Below are 10,522 nucleotides of genomic sequence, written 5' to 3' on the forward strand. Positions count from 1 at the left end.
GTACAATCACAGTAAGTTCTCCCAATGAGGTCCCAAGATAATCTTAAGTGCAATCACCGATTTTTGTTTAGAAATAAAACATATATAGAAAGGAAGGAGTTTAAACCCTAAAAATAATTTTACTGGTTGCATTTGTTAAATGTTTAGGATTGAAATTCACTTTTCAATGTAAATTTGAAAAGCTTGCAAACATACTTTATTGTATGAACTTTCTATTGTATGAACTTTCTAACTGGCTGAATGGAATGATATTTTCATTTGTTATATGCAGGGTTTTATTTTCTTCCATGAAAATACATGGATACACTTTGTGTGAAGTTGATTGTTTTGAAGGGGAGTACATTGACACTTTAAATTTATGACTGTCAAGTGTATTGCGATCAGTGCGTTATTTGGAAATTGAAATAATTCGACCTTGATGCTGCAGTTAAGCTGGTGTGGAAAACCATCAAACACAATTCCTAATGAGTTTAGGATCTTACTGCATGGTTCACCATCTCTCGTAGGGCACTGGGAAGAATATATTAGCTTCCGTCGTCACTCTGACTTGTGATTATAGGAGCTAACTCTGCATTGTGCAGCCTTGCACTAAAGACTCTAGATGATCTAATTCCTCCCAGGTATACACATACCTCTGTAGGGGTTTGATCACATTTTGTATGAAAAAAAATGTTACACTTGCTATTATTGGGAAATGATGCACTTCGTATTTGCATCAGCGACAGTTGCACTAGTTGTCCTTTTATGTTGAAGGTGGAGAGTCCCACTCTAAACAACAGGCCCATTCAATATCAGATCGATTTACAGGAATTATGAAGGAGAAAGAAGAATTGGACAATCTGTAGGACCAGTGTCTAATCTAGTACCGCCTGTTTACTCCGTCACTACAAGTTGAATACACTCTTTGTGTGGATGTTAATGCATCAAAGAAGCAACCCATTATTCTCTCATTTTGTTGCATTTTCTTCATATTATTGTATATTTCTTCCATTTGCAAGCACAATCCAATCCAATGTTGATTTGGTTCTATTAAGAAAACATTAAAAACCACACAATGCAAACCATATAATTTTGTGATGCATCATTTAAACCGACTACACTATCATTTACAGATTGAAGAATATCTGACCACAGCAACTTGGATTTTTATATCCATGCTCCCTATATTTCCCTTCTTTCCTTGAAAAAAGTCTGCACTAAAAGAATGTCAATAAATGATTGCTTTCAGCTCTTGTTGATCAGTATATTGGATCAATAATAAATAAGATACTCCTGGAACTATATAAGAGTGTTAAACATTTATTCCAATGAAGTGCAAAATAACAAAGTGTGGGGCTGGATGAACACAGCAGGCCAAGCAGCATCTCAGGAGCACAAAAGCTGACGTTTCGGGCCTAGACCCTTCATCAGAGAGGGGGATGGGGAGAGGGTTCTGGAATAAATAGGGAGAGAAGGGGAGGCGGACCGAAGATGGATGGAAGAGAAGATAGGTGGAGAGCAGAGTATAGGTGGGGAAGTGGGGAGGGGATGGATCAGTCCGGGGAGGACGGATAGGTCAAGGAGGCGGGATGAGGTTAGTAGGTGGGAAATGGAAGTGCAGCTTGAGGTAGAAGGAGGGGATAGGTGAGAGGAAGAACAGGTTAGGGAGGCGGGGAGCTGAAGTGCAAAACTAGTCAGATTTAACTTTGTCTTTGACCCAGATCCTCAGGTGTCATGTGCAGCCAGTTACCATGATGACACCAGTTTGATCAATGTGTCATTATGAGATCGAACAGTGATTCAAAACCTTTTGTCTGCTCCCAATTAATAACGATGACATACTTCTCACAGTTACATTGCATGACCTCATGAATTCAGTACATGCAAAGCAAATTCACAGGACACAGTATTTTGGTGCAGAAAAATCGCACCATCTTTTTCACTTTTGACTACACTTGGTGATGCAGAAAGCTGATATGAAGATAGAGGAAATGACTTCTTGGACTTTCTCACACATTTAAAAATCTGTGTAAATGGAAGTTTTACATCTGGCACACTTCCAACGCATTCAAAAATCTGTTGGGTACAAAGCATGGTTTTTAGAGTGCATGAAATGTAAGTTGATCAAGGTAAATTAAACATTCATTTCAATTGTTTGAAAAAATAAATTCCATGTGTAAGACAGCAAATCACCCCGACACAGTTTCAGCAGTTAACTTGGTTCCCTAGTCATTTGACTCTCTACATTAAATTTAAATTTTTAATATAATAAATACATAAAAATTAACAACATTAAACCAAAGTCACAAAGCACATTTTTCTGATTCCACGATTCAAATCATTTTGACCTTGAGATAGTGCAAAATAAGTAATAACAAATCAGCATCTCCCTTTGACATCAATGAAAATCAAATATCAGATCAGTAAAGATGTAAACCTTGCTGCCAATTCCTTATCTCTCATTCTGGTCCAATGCGCTAAGTCAAAACTATCTCCAAAAGGGATTGTCCAAAGCAGTATATGGAAATGCCACGTAGCAGTACAGAGAGAACTATAATTTCTGCAGTGGCACATCCAGCCCTCCATTCATAGTTTTTAACTGTTTCTGTGTTTTAATTTTAGCAAGTTCTCAAACCCCACACACTTCCTCTTCCTCCTATACCTGGTCTTTTGCCACCCACAAGGTTGATCATACCCAGGCCTGAATCTGCTACTTCTTTCCAGATTTTGTCCCACACGTGACATGAATGAGTACTCGGCAGTACGATCTTCATCATCTGCCAGAGTCGAGGATAAAATCAGCAGTTATCCCATTGCACATAAATAAATTTCGTACTTTAAAATTTACGTGGCTGTTTTCTGATTAGTTTTACAACACCATCAGAGAGGCCATTCATTAGGCTGCTCAATTCCTGATAAAAATTGGCAAACTAGCACATAGCCTGTGCTCATAAAAACCTAAAAATATCAGGCAAAGTTCTACAACCAGAAGACACTTGTCAGATATAGGCATGTCTATTGCTCACCAGAAAATTACAACTGAATAGAACATAGAGAATCTATAAATCCAGAGAGAGAGAGGGGGAGACGGGGAGACGGGGAGACGGGGAGACGGGGAGACGGGGAGACGGGGAGACGGGGAGACGGGGAGACGGGGAGACGGGGAGACGGGGAGACGAGAGTGGAGAAAGAGTACTTAGATAAGCACTGGAACTGCATGTGCTAAATGGATACGGCCAAGCATTGGAAAGGGAGATTTGGCCAAGGGATGGGTAGCAAGTTGGAGATCATCATTGTGGGCATGAAAATCTGAAGGCAGCTATCATTCATATTACTCTTGTGTGGCCCATTGATCCTCCTGGTAAATAATTTCAAAATCTACTTTTCCAGTTCTCACCTGTTTATGCAGCAGGTTTTACTAAGTGAAGCACCCAAGAGCAATTTAAATCATGTACCATGCAGGGAAATTTGTAGAGATTAATGAGACACCCGCCTCATTCAGGTTGTTGCCTTGTCCAACCCAGCAAAAGGCCTTAGAAAATTATTGGTGGAGCTGTGAAGTAAGTCCACCATTTCCATTTTAACCCTGCGACTATTCTCTTTGTTGGGCAGAGGAAAGTTCAAGGGGCAGAGTGTTTTGAATTTTCCACTCTGAGACATGAGAAATCAACTGGAAAATGCACCTCTGCTAATACTGACTGTTGTGCTATCATTTAACACACTCTCTGGAACACTAACTGACCGAAGATGGGACCTCCACCCACCATTCACTCAGAAGGAAGTCCTGACTCGGGCAACTATTGATAAATTTGGACAGTGACTCTTCCAGTAGTGCAGTGGCAAAGGCTGAGATGACAAGAAGTCCCCAGATTTTACGTCTCAGAGTCCACGACTAGATAAGTGAGTGTGGAATCATGACGAGGAGGAGAAGAGAATAGTCGGGGTGTTGCTGGAGGTTCCAGAGGATGGAGTCTATGAGTATAGGTAGTAAGCACCTTTGGAGGACCGACCCTGTTGTGGAGGCAGGGTCTGGAAAGGAAGCCTTTAAGGATGGGGAACAGACCTTCTTTCCTGTTGGATGCCTGATCAGGGTAATATTTGAGGTTGCTCCCATCTCCAGCCAATATGTAGAAAGTTGGAAATTCAGACTGGATGGGAGAAGAAAAAACCCTTAATTGATCCTTAATTTCCACTTAAAAGGCTTTGATTAGGTCAAGGGTGGCCCACCTTATTATAGAATTACGGACAAGTTGAAAGAATCAGGTTAGCAATATGCAAACTCATCAATGGGGAACATGCAATTCAACCCCACAGTTCCTCTACACAAGATTTTAATTCTTTATACAGGTAACATCACAGGGAGAAACTGTACCATGCATTGTCAGTGTTACTGAACAGTAAACCTAAAAATAATTTCAGCATCTCAGTCTCTTGCTGTTCTTGATGGTACACTAAGCATTGGCCATCAGCTGCATTAGGCAGAGTTGAGTTATATGCATTTTTCAGCGACGCCATCCAAGCACTAGAGCAAAATGAAAATCAGCTTCATGTGTCAGGTGGGTCATTTAATTCAAAACCATAAATTGTCTTAAGTCAATTTTCACAATAAATGTGCGTGGAGGAGGTGTATGATGTTTAAGTTCAGTCAATTTCATGAATGTTCATAAGATTAATCCAGATGAGAAAGACTATTCATCCATGCTGACTCTTTCATTTAGAGAGTTAAAATCACACAGTACACCATTTCAACACTTGAATAGTTCCAATTCTCTGTCTGGAAAATCTTTCCAATTGCTGATTATAGATTCTATGAAAGAATTCTTCCAGACATTAATCTCAAACTTTCCTTTCACCAGTTTGAACCTCTGCCCTACAATCTTAATCTCACCTTCAAGAAAGATGAGCTTTCCTACACTGGTTAGGCATGCAATATTTAGCCTAGTGTGAATTTTGTCGGTTTCCATGCTTCAAGGCTAAAGAATGTCAGTTTGTACAGCCTACCAACATGAATCAATCATTTCACTAAACTCATGCCTCTTCTTGATCCCAAGGCTCGTACATTGCTCTTGCATTTAGGTGACCAACACAAGACTCAACACTGATCAAAGCAAAGTACAGTTTCAATACAACAGCCAACAATGTATCTTTTCCTGTTTTAGCTATAGCTCAGCATTCTGTCCATTTTATTAATTGCTGCTCCAAAATAGCTTGACACTGTAAATACCAAATCAAATAACACTTCAGAATAAGCTTTCAACCTCATTCTTAATTAGTTCTATATCATACAAATAACATGTATATCACCTAAGTTTTCTTCCCATGTGCATACCTTTATTCAATTTCATGACTTTATATATTTACAGTTATTTAATTGCTGGTGTTGAATTAATTGTGTCCCTCAACTTGGCTTCTGCTTCTAATCTGATGTTGTTATCTATAAACTTGACATGCCCTCAAGAAGATTTTAAAGTATATAAGGCTACAGCACTGGGACAAATAAAGTTTCAGTGCTTTTCTGATACATTTAAGTATATGTTTATTAATAGCCCCCAAAACACTTAGATCAACACTTTCCAAAGTGTAAAATTATACACTATATCTTTGTATACGTTGCATGTACCCTCCAGCACAGAAACTTGTAGTTTAATAGACAGCAATATTACAGACATGTAATAAAATCCATAATTTGAACACGGTATAATGTATATAAAAGATAAATTTGTGGAATTCTAAGTTCATTTGATGTTGTTATTGTCAGAAACTTATGGAATTACTGGCTGTTAAAAATTCAAAATGACCAAGAAGTTGCATCAATTAAAGTAACAGTTCAACACTATGCCCAGGTTTTGTAATGAAATAATTGCTACCAGGAACTATTGCTGACAGTTCTCAAAGGACTAAAATTAAAACTTGTTTCCTCTTCCTGCTTTAGGAACTGTTGCCTATTTGCTTCAATGCATCTGCCTCATTAATGGAATATTAAATTCCTTAAAGAATATAACAAAGGATTCCTCCAGCTACTCTCAGTCACAAATTGAAAGAGCTTGCCAGATACAGACACAGCATGAATGAATTGACGGCTGGGGTCCAAAAATGTTCGCTGTAACTTTCATGAGGTCACTGACAGAATATATTATCTCACAGGGCATTAATCAGGTCACAGCCTGTTTTCAGCACCTGCTTTAATGGCTTATTACATTTAATCAAGATATTTAACTTTAATTTTGATTCTTTCATTACAGAAGGTCTGAGTAGTTCACTCAGAGCAGCAGAGTATGAAAATAATGGCTTTTCTCGCACTTGATTCATTCTCCATTGCACAAGTCAAATTTTGAATCTTTCAACTTCACAAACATTCAGTCAAAGAAAGCTACATACAGAAGCAGAGGAGCTGATGATCCATTTTAGAGCTGGTTTCTAGCCACAAAATAGTAGCTAGTTAAACCCCTGAGTCCTGGTGTCTTACACATTTTGGGCTACTAAACTAAAACTGTTTTTCTCTCATGCATTGTTCCAGAAAAAAAACACTTGAACTTCTTCAGAGTCATTCATTCTGCTTTGTATAACAGGCTGCAACTGAGCCATTCTGATAGGTAAAGTTGATGGACCAAAAAAAACATACAAATCTTATTAATACCTGCTTGTCTGTTAGCACAAGCTATTTATAGCTAATTTCCCTTGAATAGCATATTTACATTTCAATTTTCATTCAAAGCTCCCAATGTTATTCATGAAATAGCTGGCTTATAGATTGATATATAAAGCTTACCAAAAGTATGGGGTAGAAATTCATCTTGACCGTAATGTAAAACAGGTGGCATTGGATCAATTGTCTGTTATTCAGTTCCATTGACTGCTATAGAATTAAATACCAGGCGCTGAATGTAACAGGCAGCCAATCCCATACCACCCACTTTTTGTTACCACCCAAGATGAATTTCTATCCTGTTTTATTAACACATTAATGTCCATTATGGAGAATGCAGATTAAAATCTAGTTTTAGAATACAGCCTGCCTTCAACAAAAACTTGTGAAACAAAAGGCTCGTGTAGGCACCTTTAAACTACTAACCATTAAGACCATGGATTATTCAATGTTAAATTCCATACGTGTTAAATACTGTCCATTTTTCAGTTTGTATTTAATCCATTTATGCAATGCATACATATAATTTAAAAGCATACATGCACACTGTTAAAACTTGAATTTTAATGAAAATAAGAATGATACCTTGATACAATGATGCAACACAAATGGAAATATTAACTGCAAACAACTGAGCTTATTCTCTTTCATTAACTGGATTTTCAGTTCCATTGTAATGCTACATTCTTAGTTACAAGACATAATAGTGTTTTGTGTTTTTACCTTGAAGTGAGCAATTAGATATGAAGCAATTGGTCCTTCAGCATCCCACAAATGCCTAAATGATTCAGGTGTAGTGCACTCCTCAGCTTTAATACCATTCAGTTTCACTGCAAGTAACAGCTTGTGGCACTGTCTCTTCCAAATAAATGCTTCAACATCAACCACTTCATTATCAATTAATCATTTCCAGTGACCGTACAGTGATCCAGCAAGAGATACATTTTAAAGTAGAACTCAGTTAAGCTGCCCAGCTCTGTGAGCTGAACGCAGCTTGCAATTCTCTGCCTGCTTCCGAGGTGGAATGCTTGTCACTTCACGAACAGCAAGCTAATAAAACGCTGGCAAAGGAACCACGAGCACAGGCTCCGCTTCACATTATGCACTGGGAGGAGTTTTGTCAGGTGACAACACTGATTCAAACACTGGTGCCTGTGTGAAAACCTGCTGGCCAGTTATTTTTATGGTGTTGGTTACTCATTGCTATCCTGGTATCAGCACATTATTATTCAGTCTTGCTGTTAACAATGAATTTGTTCAAGCTCTCTTAAACAAGAATAGGTATCAAAACCTCAATGTATTATTCTTTCTTAAGCAACACTTGAAATCTGTTCTTGTTTTATCATAAAATATAGATGCATACATGAACTCTATTATAAATTGGGTTAAAAAGGAAAACATTTTTTAAAATGGGGACTAAAAGCCATGGATTGGAGTTTCTGACCTGACAACATAGGTTGCAAAATGTGGTCAGAATTACTGTAGTTTGACAACTTGAAATTTTTGCTTACGTTTTCACTCAAGCTTTTTCCAAATATAGGTCTTGGATTTCAGTTTAGGTGATGACATAGAATAGGTGGTACTGGAATAGCTGTCAGTTATGTGCAGCAGTTGATATTCAGTTCGACTGCATGGTTACAATCTCTAAGAAACCATTACCTTTTAGAAGAAATCCATATTCTCTGTGACCAATAAGAAATTGCATGGGGAGATTTCAATTTTTAAGACTTACCCTAACATGTAAATTGAAAGCAACATTGATCAAATGTTAAATACAGGAAGAGTTGAGAAATTCAAGATGGCAGCAACTGTGGAGAGAGAATTAATAGAACTGTTATCTCCATTAGAATGAAAATTTTGAGCCCAATGACTCTTTTTCACTATTTGCATAGTAATCATATATACATATAATCAGCTAACATGGATGCTCAAAATTCAATCTCAATGAAGATAAAATATTATATATTTTAATATGATAAAGAGGAGTATCACAAAATAGTATCAAAGTAAAAGTGGTGAATAACTGAACTGTGGTATGTTCAAAACTGGAAAATCACTGCAAAAAATACCCAGGATATCCCAACTGAAATATAAGCTTGAACCTTTCGCAAAACATAAATAAACTGTTTTACTGAAACTTGAATTCTATCAGTACAATTAGGTTTAGATATTTAAAACTAAGTTTTGACTGAATAAAGGCCACACAGGTACAGACTATGTCTGGAGTGACAACAGATTAATTAAATAATGTAAGGTAAACTAATGGCACTTAATGAAGGCAGAAGTATAATGCAACATCTCCTGTGGTTCTGGCCCTTGCCTCCTGATAGCTGTTCAAGCGTTCTGTCAATTGATTCTTCTATTAGTGTCTCAAAATACCTCCCATTTTATGCTTATCTTTTGGATGGTCTGCCTTGTTAGTCCATATCCAAGTCTCTCTACACGTGTGGTTCAGCCTGGTCTCACCATCTCTATATTTGAGTTCACAGACCTATTGAGTTTTCCCAATTCTTCTTCATGGTTCTTGTACAAGATTCCAAAGGTCACAATGCTGCATAGCATTCAAAGCATTTCTGAACACAAAAAAACAAAATATTTTCCAAGATATGAAACCACATTTCCGCTTTGTAAGGCATTTTTACACATAGTTAGGCCATTAATCCACTTCTCAACATAATTTTTCAAGACTGAATTTTTCATTTTTTATTTGAACAAACATTTGTCTTCTGGGAAGATCAGTTGATGATCCACCTTGGCCCATGTAAACTTTTTGGTTGTAAGACCATAAGACATAGGAGCAGAAATAGCCCATTCAGCCCATTGAGTCCACTCTGCCATTCAATGAGATCTTTGGCTGATCTGTTAATTTTCAACTCCTTTCCTGCCTTATCTTCAAAATTCTTGATTCCTTTAATGATTATTCTAATTGATGTCTTTTTCATCTACTAATGTCACAAGAATCCTTTGGTTGCTCGTTCTATCTAAGACGAATGAGCAGACAATCTGTGGGGAATGTCAGAAGCAGAACAATGGATCAATAACTGTGCTCTCTGACAACTCACATCTATCGCAATGAAGTGACATGTTATGGCCTCACACAGTGTGACCTGGAGACTTCACCTACTCGGAGAGTGGAATTTGTCACTCCTTGTCAATGTCCAATGTTAGGTGCTGTTATCATCTGGTATACTGACCTCTACCTGGTGGAGGATGAGATCCAGCTCTCAGACACCTCTTCCTATCTCCCCTTGGACTATGACTCCACTATCAAACATCAGGATACTGTATCCACGGCAGTTATTAATCTCATTTTATCTGGTGATCTCCTGCCCAACTGCCTCCAATCCCATAGTCCCACAACCCCATGCTTCTACTTTCTTCTACCTCCTTCCCAAAATCCTCAAACAGGACTGCCCAGGCAGACACATCATTTCTGCCTGCTCTTGCCTCACAGAACCGTTTCTTCCTACCACGACTCAATTTTTTTCTCCCTTTGCCCAGCCTCTTCCAACTTACATCTCCAATTCTTCTGACATTAGTTCACAGTTGCAGGCTCCTCTTCACCATGGATATGCAATCCCTTTACATCCCTGCCCGCATCAGGATGATCTCAGGGCTCTCTGCTTCTTCCTGAAAAAAGCCTGAACTGTCCTCATCCTTCGCCCAATTGTTGTTCTCTCTGGGCTCTATCTCCATGTATCATTTACTCCATCCCACTCAACCACCCAATCTTCAGTACACATACCAATATTTTCCTAGCCACAGTCAGTTCTGATGAAGGGTCACTGGATCTGAAATATTGGCTATTCTTTCTCTTGACAGATGCAGCCAGACATGCGGAGTTTTTTTTCAGAAGTTCCATTTTTGTTTCTAATTTCAAGTGTCTGTAGTTCTTTG

General features: G+C 38.2%; 1 protein-coding gene across 19 annotated transcripts in view; it reads right to left on the reverse strand.

Moving 5' to 3' along the window:
* The window catches only part of LOC125462070 (heparan sulfate glucosamine 3-O-sulfotransferase 1-like), a 123,952-nt gene extending 116,278 nt beyond the window's left edge, over window positions 1–7,674 (reverse strand). For 13 of the 19 annotated variants that reach the window (XM_048551580.2, XM_048551579.2, XM_048551571.2 and 10 more), the window contains exon 1: window positions 7,349–7,674. The gene's annotated coding sequence lies outside the window, so the exon portion shown is untranslated. Of the gene's footprint in view, window positions 1–6,748; window positions 6,855–7,348 lie in introns of those variants that run through there. The other 6 variants (XM_048551575.2, XM_048551567.2, XM_059653111.1 and 3 more) reach the window with 4 other exon arrangements.
* Window positions 7,675–10,522: the final 2,848 nt, after the last annotated feature.

This window comes from Stegostoma tigrinum, chromosome 20, assembly GCF_030684315.1.
Source record: "Stegostoma tigrinum isolate sSteTig4 chromosome 20, sSteTig4.hap1, whole genome shotgun sequence".
NCBI classification, from domain to species: domain Eukaryota; kingdom Metazoa; phylum Chordata; class Chondrichthyes; order Orectolobiformes; family Stegostomatidae; genus Stegostoma; species Stegostoma tigrinum.